The 12,004-nt window shown below is 44.1% G+C and overlaps 1 long non-coding RNA gene across 1 annotated transcript in view; it reads left to right on the top strand.

Moving 5' to 3' along the window:
• Window positions 1–12,004, top strand: part of LOC124869149 — a 44,477-nt gene that overhangs the window by 16,768 nt on the left and 15,705 nt on the right. The gene's annotated exons all lie outside the window — the stretch shown is intronic.

Genomic DNA, 12,004 nt, shown 5'->3' with positions numbered 1-12,004 from the left:
GTTACAATGCAGCTATTCAAAAATAAAAGACAGCTTTTTTGATTTATTGTTGTTTGTGTGTTTGCTACTTGTACAGCCCTGTAGGAACAGCAATATCTAGATCTCTATAATATTGGAAAAAAAAGAAAGTATCAATGTTTGACTGTTTTAGTTTTGCATGGTAATATAAATGTTGCAGTTGTTTATATTTATTATATGCATATGCATGCTTTGTCATTTAAAAAAAATAAGAAGAGCACTGCTCATTTTTTAATTTTAGATTCAAACTACTGTTAGAGTAACTTACATAAATTTTACTTATTCATTGCAATAATGTCATTGAAAATAGGTGTTGCACTGATAATAATGAACGGCAACTTTAACTTTATAAAAGGTTTCATTCATACTGGACACTATACTGGGTTCATGTTTTTTTACTCTGCTCTCCTTCGCCTTTAACTCCAGAAGGACAAGGGTTAGTGGTCCGAGCAGCCATCCTGGGGTTATAATGATTTAGTGATTTAGCGTCAGTTCAAACAAACTTTGCTCGCCTGGATTTCAGATTTCATCAGAGTAGTGGGGTGTCATCATCAGTTCTCTCATGGAAGCATTTTGAAAGTAAATGATGAGCAGTGAGAATTTTAAACAGATTTTATCATCTGTATTTATTGCTCAGACACACAGTCCGCTTCTCATGCATCTGTTAGGACTCATATTTTACTGCATGCAGTCTCGCTCTGACAGCATGTCTTCAATTTTACAGATGTTAAATGTTAGCCAGCTTCTCAATTTTCAAACAGTTTGATCTCAGCTGCCCAATGGCTTGTCATTGTAAGTATGACACTGTTTAAAAGCACTTCTTACTAAAAAATACTGACCTCATTAAACTATGTCTATCAAGCAAACACTACTGTATATTTGTATATTTGCATGATGCATGCATATTACATGTGTAATTGGTCAGCTCCATTACAAATGCATTTAGTAATATTTTAAAGAATTCCTGTCTTTTTTGATGGATGAAAACTTAAATAATTGCTTATCCAGAAAGATCAATAGATCCTTTGATTTCCCATACAGTTTTACAGAATATGTGAATGAAATTAATGACGGGGGTTTACAGTGGAAACAGAAATTACAGCAGGGATGTTTGCCTGGTAGGAATGTTTGTAAAATCCATTAAAGATATGTTAGACACTATGTAAACACCATAGCTTCCCATTGTTTAAATCGTCTGTAAATAACTAAATATGAAAGTGAGGAAAGTGAACAGATTTACTGCGAGTTAGTATCTAAATTTGTATTTTATTATTTTTCTAACTTTGCAAGAAGTATTCCATCCATCCATCCATCCATCCATCCATCCAACCACTCATGCCTAAGTACAATTTAAATAGACCAATTAAGCTGACAGTCATGTCCCTTTATCTGTCCCATCATCAACCAGTTCTGGCATAAACCTAAATGATGCTGCCTTTTATGTTGCCAATTCAGGAGCACTGCACTTACAGCAATTCTCATTTTAAATAGTGGACATTGTTACAGAGAAAATCTTCACAAATTCAGAAAGGGGTAGCAGAAGAAGAACTCAGAGTAAGGACATTCCAAAATAAATCTAACAGACAGAATTTACATATGTAACTTTAAGGCAGTTCTTTTAGGTTCCTGTAAGATTTTGCAAACAAATGTACTTTCAGACTGTACCTCACTCTCTTCCTATTTGGCAAGTTCCTTTCATGCCTTACACACTACAAAACAGGGGATGTGCACGATGGGCAAAAATTGAAGATAACATCGGTGAGAATGCTGCCTCAAACAGAGGAGAATAAGAATATTAAGGTTGCATTTCCATGTGGGGGTAGAATGGAGCTGAAGATCAATAGGCAGATTTGGGCAGTGTCTGAAATGATGCTTATGCTGTACTAGTCTGTTATAATGAAAATAACTGAGATGAAAGGTTGTTGGAAAAATAAAGAATCTTTGTTCCATCTCTTAAATATGATCATGAGCTATGGATAATGTCCAAACAAATGATTTTGATATTAAATATTTACACAATGTCACAAGTAACAGTTTATCAGTCACAGTAAACAAATGACCCTGGTATCATTTCAGAATCAAACATGATGTCTTTTCTACCAATGTAATTAACAAGCACTTTACTGGTGCTGCTCTGTCTGAGTCAAAATGAAGAGTAGAGTAATGAAGTAAGCTGGAAAACGTTCCTGCAGCAATATTTTTATGAGCCACATAATGTTTCTGCTCAAATAGCATCTTTGCTTCAAGGTCAGCAATTATATTTACTAATAATCTTAGATTCTCCAAATGCCTACAAAGATGGTTTTAAATTTCTTGTCCATTCTCACTGTTACCTCTGTGAACATGCATCATGCTGGATGTTAAAAAGTACAGGAATGCCTTTGAACTATAGCAAGCTGTATTAAACCTTTTAGTTGACTGTTTATGGGAATATGTGCCAGTTTGTGGTTGCAGTTTACAAGACTACAGTGTTTAGTGGTGGTTAACAGACTTTTGCTCTTTGATTGCCAATTTTAACACAGCATACAGCATGTCTGACATTCACCTTTTTGTTGTCTAAACCTATCTTCCTTTTCCTGTGCATACAGGAATGTGGGATGAACATAGTGATGGTTTTTTATAAAGAAATGGAAAAAACCTACAGCAGTATTACAAAAATAACATGATATGGAGCATGAGCAGAATAACAGGCAGTATAAGCAGGAGAGAAACAAGATATCAGGCAGTCAGGCCGGCATGAGAATCCGACAATAAACAAAGGAAACCGGAAGTTTAAATACTAAGGGAAGAGTGGGAAATGGCATTGAATGAAGGTGAGTCAATCAGGGAATAATGTGCAGCAGCTGAGGCAGAAGAAAAACAATGAGACTGTGGGCGGGAGGCTGATTAACACAGAGGGAGCAGAACTAAGATACAAAAAGACTTCTAACCAAGAAGAAAAGACTAACACTAAATTGAGAGAAATACACTGCTAAAGGAATCACTCAAATAACGCATCATAGATCTGAATGAATGAAATATTCTCATTGAATACTTTGTTCTGTACAAAGGTGAATGTGCTGACAACAAAATCACACAAAAATCATTAATGAAAATACAATGTATTAACCAATGGAGGCCTGGATTCGGAGTCACACACAAAATTAAAGTGGAAAAACACACTACTGTCAGGATCTGGAGTCATCTGCTGCCTGCTATTAACACTGTTCCAACACTAGGTGCTGCCAGCAGGAGATTGCCGGAGACTACAGGTGTGGCTCATTGGTTCATCAGCTGGGAAGCATATAGAGGATGGATTGCCAGCACTTCGTTGCCTGAGTGGTTGGCCCTCCGTGGTGTGATCTCTGGCTGATCTGATCCAGACCTCAGTTTGTTGTGCGGACTCCTTCCTGGACTAGGACTGAACCTGGCAGACTGTGTTCCTCTCCTGACTCTGTGCCTCTCCCTGGCGCGTTCCCCCCCCCCCCCCCACCAGTAAGAAACATTAACCTTTAGGCCACATTCTGAGGTTCAGTCTCTAACCGTTTCCCCTATTGTTTCACACAGTGACGGGGATTAGGCTCACCGCTTTTCATTAGTGCCTGACCGTGTTTTCAATAAACTTCAACTAAACTGATCTTGTTTTCTGAGTGTCTCTGCATGTGGGTTAAGTCAGCAGTAAAAGCCACGACAGAGCACTCAGGCCAGCCTAACCCAGCAGAGACCCTACAGAGAACCTTAGCCGAACATAGTTAGCAGATTCAGGTGCACGGTTCCACCCTCCAGACCCTCCTAGATCAGCAGCGGCAGACTAACCAGCAGCTAGAGCATTTGGCATCTCTTTTTCAATGTGCCTGTAGTCCTGAGTCCGCCGCTCCCGTAGGGGGCGCAGCCAAGCATCTGGCACCCCAACAACAACTACATTCCCGTGACGTCACCTCCCCTCATCCCGAGAAGTTCTCCGGAGAGGTGGGAGGTTGTCGTGGGTTTTTACTCCAGTACACACTAGTGTTCAACTGGTCTCCCCGATCGTTTCCTCATGATGAGGGTAAGATCTCATACATCTTGGGTTTGTTGACCAGGAGGTCACTCCGGTGGGCGGAGGCACGATTCTCCGACTGTAGTAATTTTGGTGTCTCTTACGAGAAGTTTGAAGCTACATCAAACTTCTACCTTTGATGTAGCTTCTGATCTGTCCTGTACTGCCCCGCAGAATGTGGGCGCTAAAACAGCGGAATCGCCCACTGGCTGATTTTTCTATCAACTTCCATACATTGGCCGCATACTCAGGCTGGAACGCAAGCACGTTAAAGGGGGCGTTTTTTCAGTCTCTGGACGAGGCCATTAAGGACAAGTTAGTTCTTGTAGATGAGCCTGATGGGCTGGATAAATACATAGATTTGGCTGTCCGCATTGATACCCGTCTACGGGAGAGGAGGAGGGATCACTCCGAGAGATCGGTGGGTGGCCCTCAGCCATTCTCCTCATCCCCGTTGCCAGTTTCGCAGAACCCACTGGTCGGCCACTCAGAGCCCATGAAGGTGGGAAGAGCCAGGCTCTTGCCTGGTGAGCAATGGCGGTGGCGGGAGGCTAACCAGTGTTTCTATTGTGGTGCCCCCGACCATTGTATTTCCGCGTGTCCCGTCCGGCCAAAATGGGGGTCCGCCGGCTGTGAAGGGGCGACCGACGGACCCACCCTCCAATTATAAAACCCCTTGATTCACGTTACCGGCCACTTTGTTTTTGAACCGTCACGCTGAAGTTTTGTCCGCCCTAGTCGATTCTGGGTGTGATTTAAATTTGATTGACCAAGATCTTGTTACCAGGAAACAAATAGCTACAGAAATGTTGTCCCAGCCCCGCCGGGTTTCAGCATTGGATTGGTTATCTTTACAAGAGATCACCCATCGAACACGGCTGCTAGAACTTATTTTGTCTGGTAATCACCGTGAGCAGGTGTCTTTTAATGTATTTCCCATTGCTCAGAGTGCATTAGTGCTCGGTTTCCCCTGGCTTCAGCGCCATAACCCCCATGTAAACTGGGTGGATTCACGCATAGAGGCTTGGTCTGAGGGATGCCTCAGCTCCTGTTTACAGTCTGCCATCTGTCCTAGTACCCCTGTGGAGGAGGGTAAGGAGGAGGAGCCCCCAGATTTGACTAGTGTTCTCCCCTAGTACCATGACCTCAAACAGGTATTTTGTAAATCTCGGGCTCTGTCTTCTTTTTTGTGGGCAAAAAGGATGGTAGTTTACGTCCCTGCATTGATTACAGAGGTTTGAATGCTATTACAGTAAAGAATAAATACTCACTCCCGTTGTTAGCTTCTGCTTTTGAACCCGTACAAGGCGCCACTATATTCACTAAACTGGACTTCAGAAATGCCTACCACTTAGTCCAAATCCGCCAGGGAGACGGCGATCAAAAATCCCCTGGGGCATTTTGAGTATTTGGTCATGCCCTTTGGCTTAAGCAATGCCCCAGCAGTGTTCCAGGCACTCGTCAATGACGTTTTGAGAGACTTTTTGAACATTTTTGTGTTTGTATACCTGGACGACGTTTAGATTTTTTCTAGAAGCCTCGAGGAACACCGCCACCACGTTCGGCTGGTCCTACAGCGCCTTCTCGAAAACAGACTGTTTGTCAAAGTTGAGAAGTGCGACTTTCATCAGTCGACCGTCAGTTTCCTGGGTTTGCTTTGGAGGAGGGATAGGTTCGCGCTGACCCAGGGAAGGTTCGAGCAGTGGTGGACTGGCCAGTAACTGACTCCTGGAAGAAGCTGCAGCAGTTCCTGGGGTTCGCCAACTTCTACCGGAGGTTCATACGGAATTATAGCCAAGTGGCGGCCCCCTTGACTGCGCTAACCTCCACCAAGACAACCTTCAGCTGGGGCATGGAGGCCGAGGCCGCCTTCACCCGGTTAAAGAGGCTGTTCTCCCAAGCGCCTGTCTTGATCCATCCAGACTCAGCTAAGCAGTTCACGTTGGAGGTTGACGCCTCGGACACTGGGGTGGGAGCGGTCCTGTCTCAGCTTTCGGACCAGGATGGGAGGGTACACCCCTGTGCCTTCTTCTCTCATCAACTGACCCCCGCCGAACAGAACTACCAGGTGGGAGACAGGGAGCTGCTAGCTATCAAACTGGCCCTGGAGGAGGAGGCCCTGCTGGTTTGGACAAACCACAAGAACTTGTCTTACATCCAGTCAGCTAAGCGTCTTAATGCTCATCAATCATGTTGGTCACTTTTTTTTTTCCCGCTTTAATCTGTCTATTTCTTTTAGACCAGGATCCAAGAACCTCAAGCCTGACACTCTGTCCCATCAGTTCGGGCTTGGGGACTCAGAAAGACAGACCGAGCCCATTCTGCCACCAAGCTATTCTGTGGGCTCCTTAACCTGGGAGGTAGAGAATCCGGTGCGGCGAGCCCTCCCTGATGATCCAGGGCCGGGCACTGGACCCCCTGGACGGACCTATGTTCCAGCCTCTGTACGGTCCAGATTGATCTGCTGGTTCCATACAGCCAAGTTCTCCACCCACCCAGGAGTCAGTAGGACCATCGCTGCAGTTTCCAGACATTATTGGTGGCTGTCCATGTACAGAGACATTAGGGAGTGCGTGAACGCCAGCGCCACCTGCGCCAGAAGTAAACCCTCCAATCGACCCCCCGCGGGCCTGCTCCAGCCTCTCAGCGTCCCCAAGCGACCCTGGTCTCACGTGGCTTTGGATTTCATCACCAGCCTGCCGAGCTCTCGTGGAATGACTGTAATAATGACTATAGTTGATCGGTTCTCCACGGCCTGCCACCTGGTCCCTCTCAGGAAGCTGCCATCGGCTCTCCAAACAGCAAAGTTAATGGTTAAACGTGTCTTCCGCCTGCATGGCATCCCCTGTTGCCTGTTGTCCGACAAGGGCCCTCAGTTCACTTCCCGGGTCTGGAGACATTTCTGTGACACTTTGGGGGCAAAAGTGGCGCTAACTTCAGGTCATCAACCCCAGTCGAATGGCCAAGTGGAGGGTTTCAACCAAGAGCTGGAGGCGGCCCTGCGGTGCGTAACATCAACCAGTCCCACTGAATGGAGTGCCCACTTGGGGTGGATCGAATATGCCCACAACTCCCACGTCTCCTCAGCCACTGGCTACACACCTTTTGAGGCCTCCCTGGGATACCGGCCGCCGTTGTTCCCGTCGGAGGAGAAAGACATTGCTGTTCCTACAGTGCGACACCACATCCGGAGATGTAAGCAGGTTTGGGACGCCACCATCCGGGCACTTCACCGAACAGCAGCCCAAAACAAGCGCTATGCAGACCGTCAACGTCTGCCCGCTCCCAGTTACCGCCCTGGTCAGAAGGTTTGGCTCGCCGCACGGGACATCCCACTTAAGTCCCTGTCCAGAAAGCTCTCTCCCAGGTTCATTGGACCGTACGTAATTGACTCACTTGTTGGCCTTGCCTCTGTTCGTCTTCGTCTGCCTCCCAGTCTCCGCGTACACCCTGTCTTTCACAGGGTTTCTCAGTTGAAGCCTGTCCAGACCAGCACACTCTGTCCTCCGGCCGTGCACCCTCCGCCCGCCCTGGACTTCCGGGGTCACCCCGTTTACTCCGTTCGCCGCATTGTGGCCTCCCGGTGGCGGGGACGTGGATGTCAGTGCCTCGTCGAGTGGGAGGGGTACAGCCCGGAGAACCGCTCCTGGGTTCCTGGGTCCTTCATTGTCGATCCCTCCCTGGTCCGGGATTTTTGGCCTCCCAGACTGCTTCTTCTGGGCAGCCAGGTAGAGGCCGTTGAGGGGGAGGTGGTGTCAGGATCTGGAGTCATCTGCTGCCTGCTATTAACACTGTTCCAACACTAGGTGCCGCCAGCAGGAAATTGCCGGAGACTACAAGTGTGGCTCATTGGTTCATCAGCTGGGAAGCATATAGAGGATGGATTGCCAGCACTTCATTGCCTGAGTGGTTTGCCCTCCGTGGTGTGATCTCTGGCTGATCTGATCCAGACCTCAGTTTGTTGTGCGGACTCCTTCCTGGACTAGGACTGAACCTGGCAGACTCTGTGCCTCTCCCTGGCACATGGAAATTTCATTTCCATCGCATGGCCTTATTTCAATGGGAAAGTGTTTAATCATTGTTAAGTGGCAATAATTTAATTCTCTAGTCTGGTTTGTGAGAGAGGTCAAATGGCAGATACAGGGCCAAAATGTCCCCACATGTTTCACTGGGATGACATTGTGTTAAAACATCTTTAAAACTGCTCAGGTTCATCTTTTTACCATCTACGTTTGCAGTAACTCAGATGACATTACTCTACTGGTTCCTCTGTGAATTGGGCAAGTACCATAGGATTCAAAGGAGGTTTTCACTTTAGGCAATGTGTTTTTGTTTTTTTTTCGGGCTGAAATAAAAAATAACATTTCATCCGTGTTCCAATGTAATTTATGCTGACACTTTAACACCGATTTGTAGTACTGTCATATTTGAGACCAAGCTGATATGCCACTATTGTAGTTGTCAAGAAATACTCAATTTCAGAAGGATGGGGCTCAGTTTGGCCAGGAGGATGAAAAGATAGAAGAGGTTAAAAGCTTAAAAAAACAGATCAATATTGAAGTAAACATGTTTTCTTCCATTCTTTATCTCAAGCGGTGGAGTTAGATGAAGCAGATAATTATGCCAGTACACATAATCAGATTCCATTTCGCAAGGCCATCACCTCAATCTTTGATGAAGGTGCAGCTATGATTAAGTAAACTCATTCGCACTAACTATTAAGGGTTTTAGGAATATGGTGGATATGTCAGCAACTGATTTTGTCTACCAGCATTTGTCTACCAATGTAACATTTGACAGTTGTTTCATTTTGTTGTCACAGTTTACCATCAAAATACTCAACTAATGAGAAATATTAACAGATACGCATTGATTAATAACTTGGGCACCAAACTGACTGTTTAGAGGTAGGAAATGGTTAGTGGGAAAACAAGGTAATATTTGGTGAAGAGGCAATCTAGCCTGGAGCCATCAGCTACTGTTGTTAAGCTGTTAAATGTGGAAAAAGAAAGAAACATCAATAATTACATGTTTTGATCAAAAAAGTCCTAAGTAATGCTACCTTAATTTGCTTTTTTAAGTTAACAGTCAACTCATAACACACAAGAACTGAACATTTTCTCTAAACACAATAAATATCTTAACACCCTAACTCTGCCTTATAGTACAAAACGTAACAGTTTTTCTTTTAAGGCTACGCTAAATAATAGAGTTAGTGTTACCTATCTTTGTAAGGGTTAAAGGCAAATATATCTTAAATCTTGTAAAATGTAAAATATGAAATAAGAAATAAATATCAAGACTTGCAATTTGGAAACAACTTTTATCTGTGCTAAAGATTGAGACCTACATTAGCATCTGCATTTTTGATGATCGAACAAGGCTGACTTTTGCCAAAAACAGTGCATACATTCTTTTTATTTCAGGACAGCTGTGAGATGGTGCACACAAGCAAAAATCAGGCACAAATTACAGATTGCAGCATTAATCAAAACTCTCCTAGCAACAAGGCAGCCTGCCACTGTGCTTGACTGAAATCCCATGATGGCAACTGCCTATTTGTTTCTTTTTTTAAACCACAGGGTAAAAGGAGACCAAGTGTTTTCTTAGGGAACATTTTAGATGTCTTTGCAAGCTGCAGCTACTTGGACAAATCTTTAATGTTTGCCTTTCAAGAGTGTATCCCTGAAAGGATACTTTCAGCAGTATATCTCATACTCAGAGAAGACCTTGTTTGGCCCTAGGCTAAGATCAATGACAAATCCTTTCAGATGATTTGAAACCTTAGTGTAAGCTACGGCAAGAGTCTTGGACTGCTTTCAGCCCTTGGCCAAAAACAGGAGCAAAAAGGTTAAAATTGCATTAGAGTCTGTATAAACATCAGTTATCGAATGGCTACTCAGGAGCTGGAGAATTTCTCACCATGTGCTCCAAGAATAGATCAATATGGCCAAAATAAAACCAAATAAAGCAACACTGTATGGTATTTTAATAAATAATATTTTGTTTCTTGTTGAATGAGTAGACTAAGTAGAAGACTGTTAATTATTTTAGTCTTTCTTTTTTCTGGCTTAAGATGGCAGCGTGGGAAATTAGGTCAATTTTACTTTGGATTATGGTTCATTTGTGTGAACCCAGTATGCTAAGAAGGAAGTAGGTCAACAAGATGTTTATTGTTTAAACCATATTTCTACATATAGCCTATGAAGTGTAAAACCTTTTTTCCCCAACTTTAAACAAGACTACACCCTTCATGTAGTTGACAGATTTTCCCTTAGTATTTAGGAGCATTGCCTTTAAACTGTATGGCTTGGCTCACTCCTCTCAACAGAACTGATCTATGTCATGTTTGTCGGCTGCCTTGCTCAAACACACCTTTCATTTCTGCCCTTTCATGGGACTAAGATCAGGACATTTTTTCCTCATGATGCCATCAATTTTGTAAAGTGCATGCATCTCTCCTGCAGCAAAACACCCACACAACATGATGCTACCACCCCTGTACGTCACACCCTTCCCAGCTTTTACATTTTTTCTCAAAATATAACAAGGATCATTATGGCCAAACACTTTCTCAGACCTCGGGACATGTCTCCAAATGTTATTGTTATTGTTCCTAAGTGTATGTGCAATATAGGTAGGATCCTCTATCATCTAGGCTGCCACACCCAGGCAATTAACAATTAGATATTTGAGTTTTGACATTTGTTAATCAATTTAGAATGTCCATGTCCACATCTCAATGCACCAAATAAGGGTTAGGGTTAGGATTTTATCAATAACCCCTAACAAACTTTGATCTGCCTTTTTATGTTGCTTTTCATTAATGGCTTCTTCTTATTTGAGTGCTGCACAAGACTTGTTTAACTATGGGCAATGACACTGTCTTAGCAGCTTAAGATAATATTTTCACAATGTCCTTTGCTTTTGATGTGGGTTTGATACATTTCACATCACAAATTCATATCTGGAACCTCCATTCTTAAAGGTATGATATCTAGACATTCCCATTGTGTTTATACTTGCATATAATTCTTTGATTAAATTAGTTGTATTTAATCAGAATCAGAATCAGAAAAGCTTTATTGCCAAGTACGTTTTTGGACATAAAAGGAATTTGTTTTGGCGTAGTCAGTGCAATACAATACAAATTAAACAGTATAAACATATCTACAATATAATATAAATATATATGCACAGTTTTAAGTGAGTGAGAGTAAATATAGAGCAGTATAAGATGCAAGAGCAATACAACAGTGCAGATGATCAGTGTGCAAGTATGGCAGTGCAAGTAAAGCAGGAGTCCAAGCGTTAATGTAACGCATAGAGTTACAGTTTACAAGTGTCCTGTCAGCAAAAGGGAGGGGGGGGGGGGGTGTCAGTGTGGTTTCCGGGCTTTGTTAACCAGGCTGGTGGCAGATGGGAAAAAACTGTTCTTGTGGCGTGAGGTTTTGGTCCGGATGGACCGCAGCCTCCTGCCAGAGGGGAGAGTCTCAAAGAGTCTGTGACCGGGGTGGGAGGGATCAGCCAGAATCTTCCCTGCCAGCTTCAGGGTCCTGGAGGTGTACAGTTCCTGGAGCGACAGTAGACTGCAGCCAATCACCTTCTCAGCAGACCGAATGACACGCTGCAGCCTGCCCTTATCCTTGGCTGTAGCAGCGGCGTACCAGATGGTGATGTAGGAGGTGAGGATGGACTCAATGATGGCTGTGTAGAAGTGCACCATCATAGTCTTTGGCAATCTTTGACAGACTGGTGACTGGAGGTGCAGCTGTTGGTGTACAGGGAGAAGAGCAGAGGAGAGAGAACACAGCCTTGGGGGGAACCGGTGCTGATTGTCAGGGAGTCAGAGACGTGCTTCCCCAGCCTCACGCGCTGCTTCATGTCAGACAGGAAGTCAGTTATCCACCTACAGGTAGAGTCGGGCACACTCAGCTGGGAGAGTTTCTCGTGGAGCAGAGCTGGGAC

Source organism: Girardinichthys multiradiatus, chromosome 5 (genome assembly GCF_021462225.1).
Source record: "Girardinichthys multiradiatus isolate DD_20200921_A chromosome 5, DD_fGirMul_XY1, whole genome shotgun sequence".
Classification (NCBI taxonomy): domain Eukaryota; kingdom Metazoa; phylum Chordata; class Actinopteri; order Cyprinodontiformes; family Goodeidae; genus Girardinichthys; species Girardinichthys multiradiatus.
This window is presented reverse-complemented; position numbering and strand designations above follow the sequence as displayed.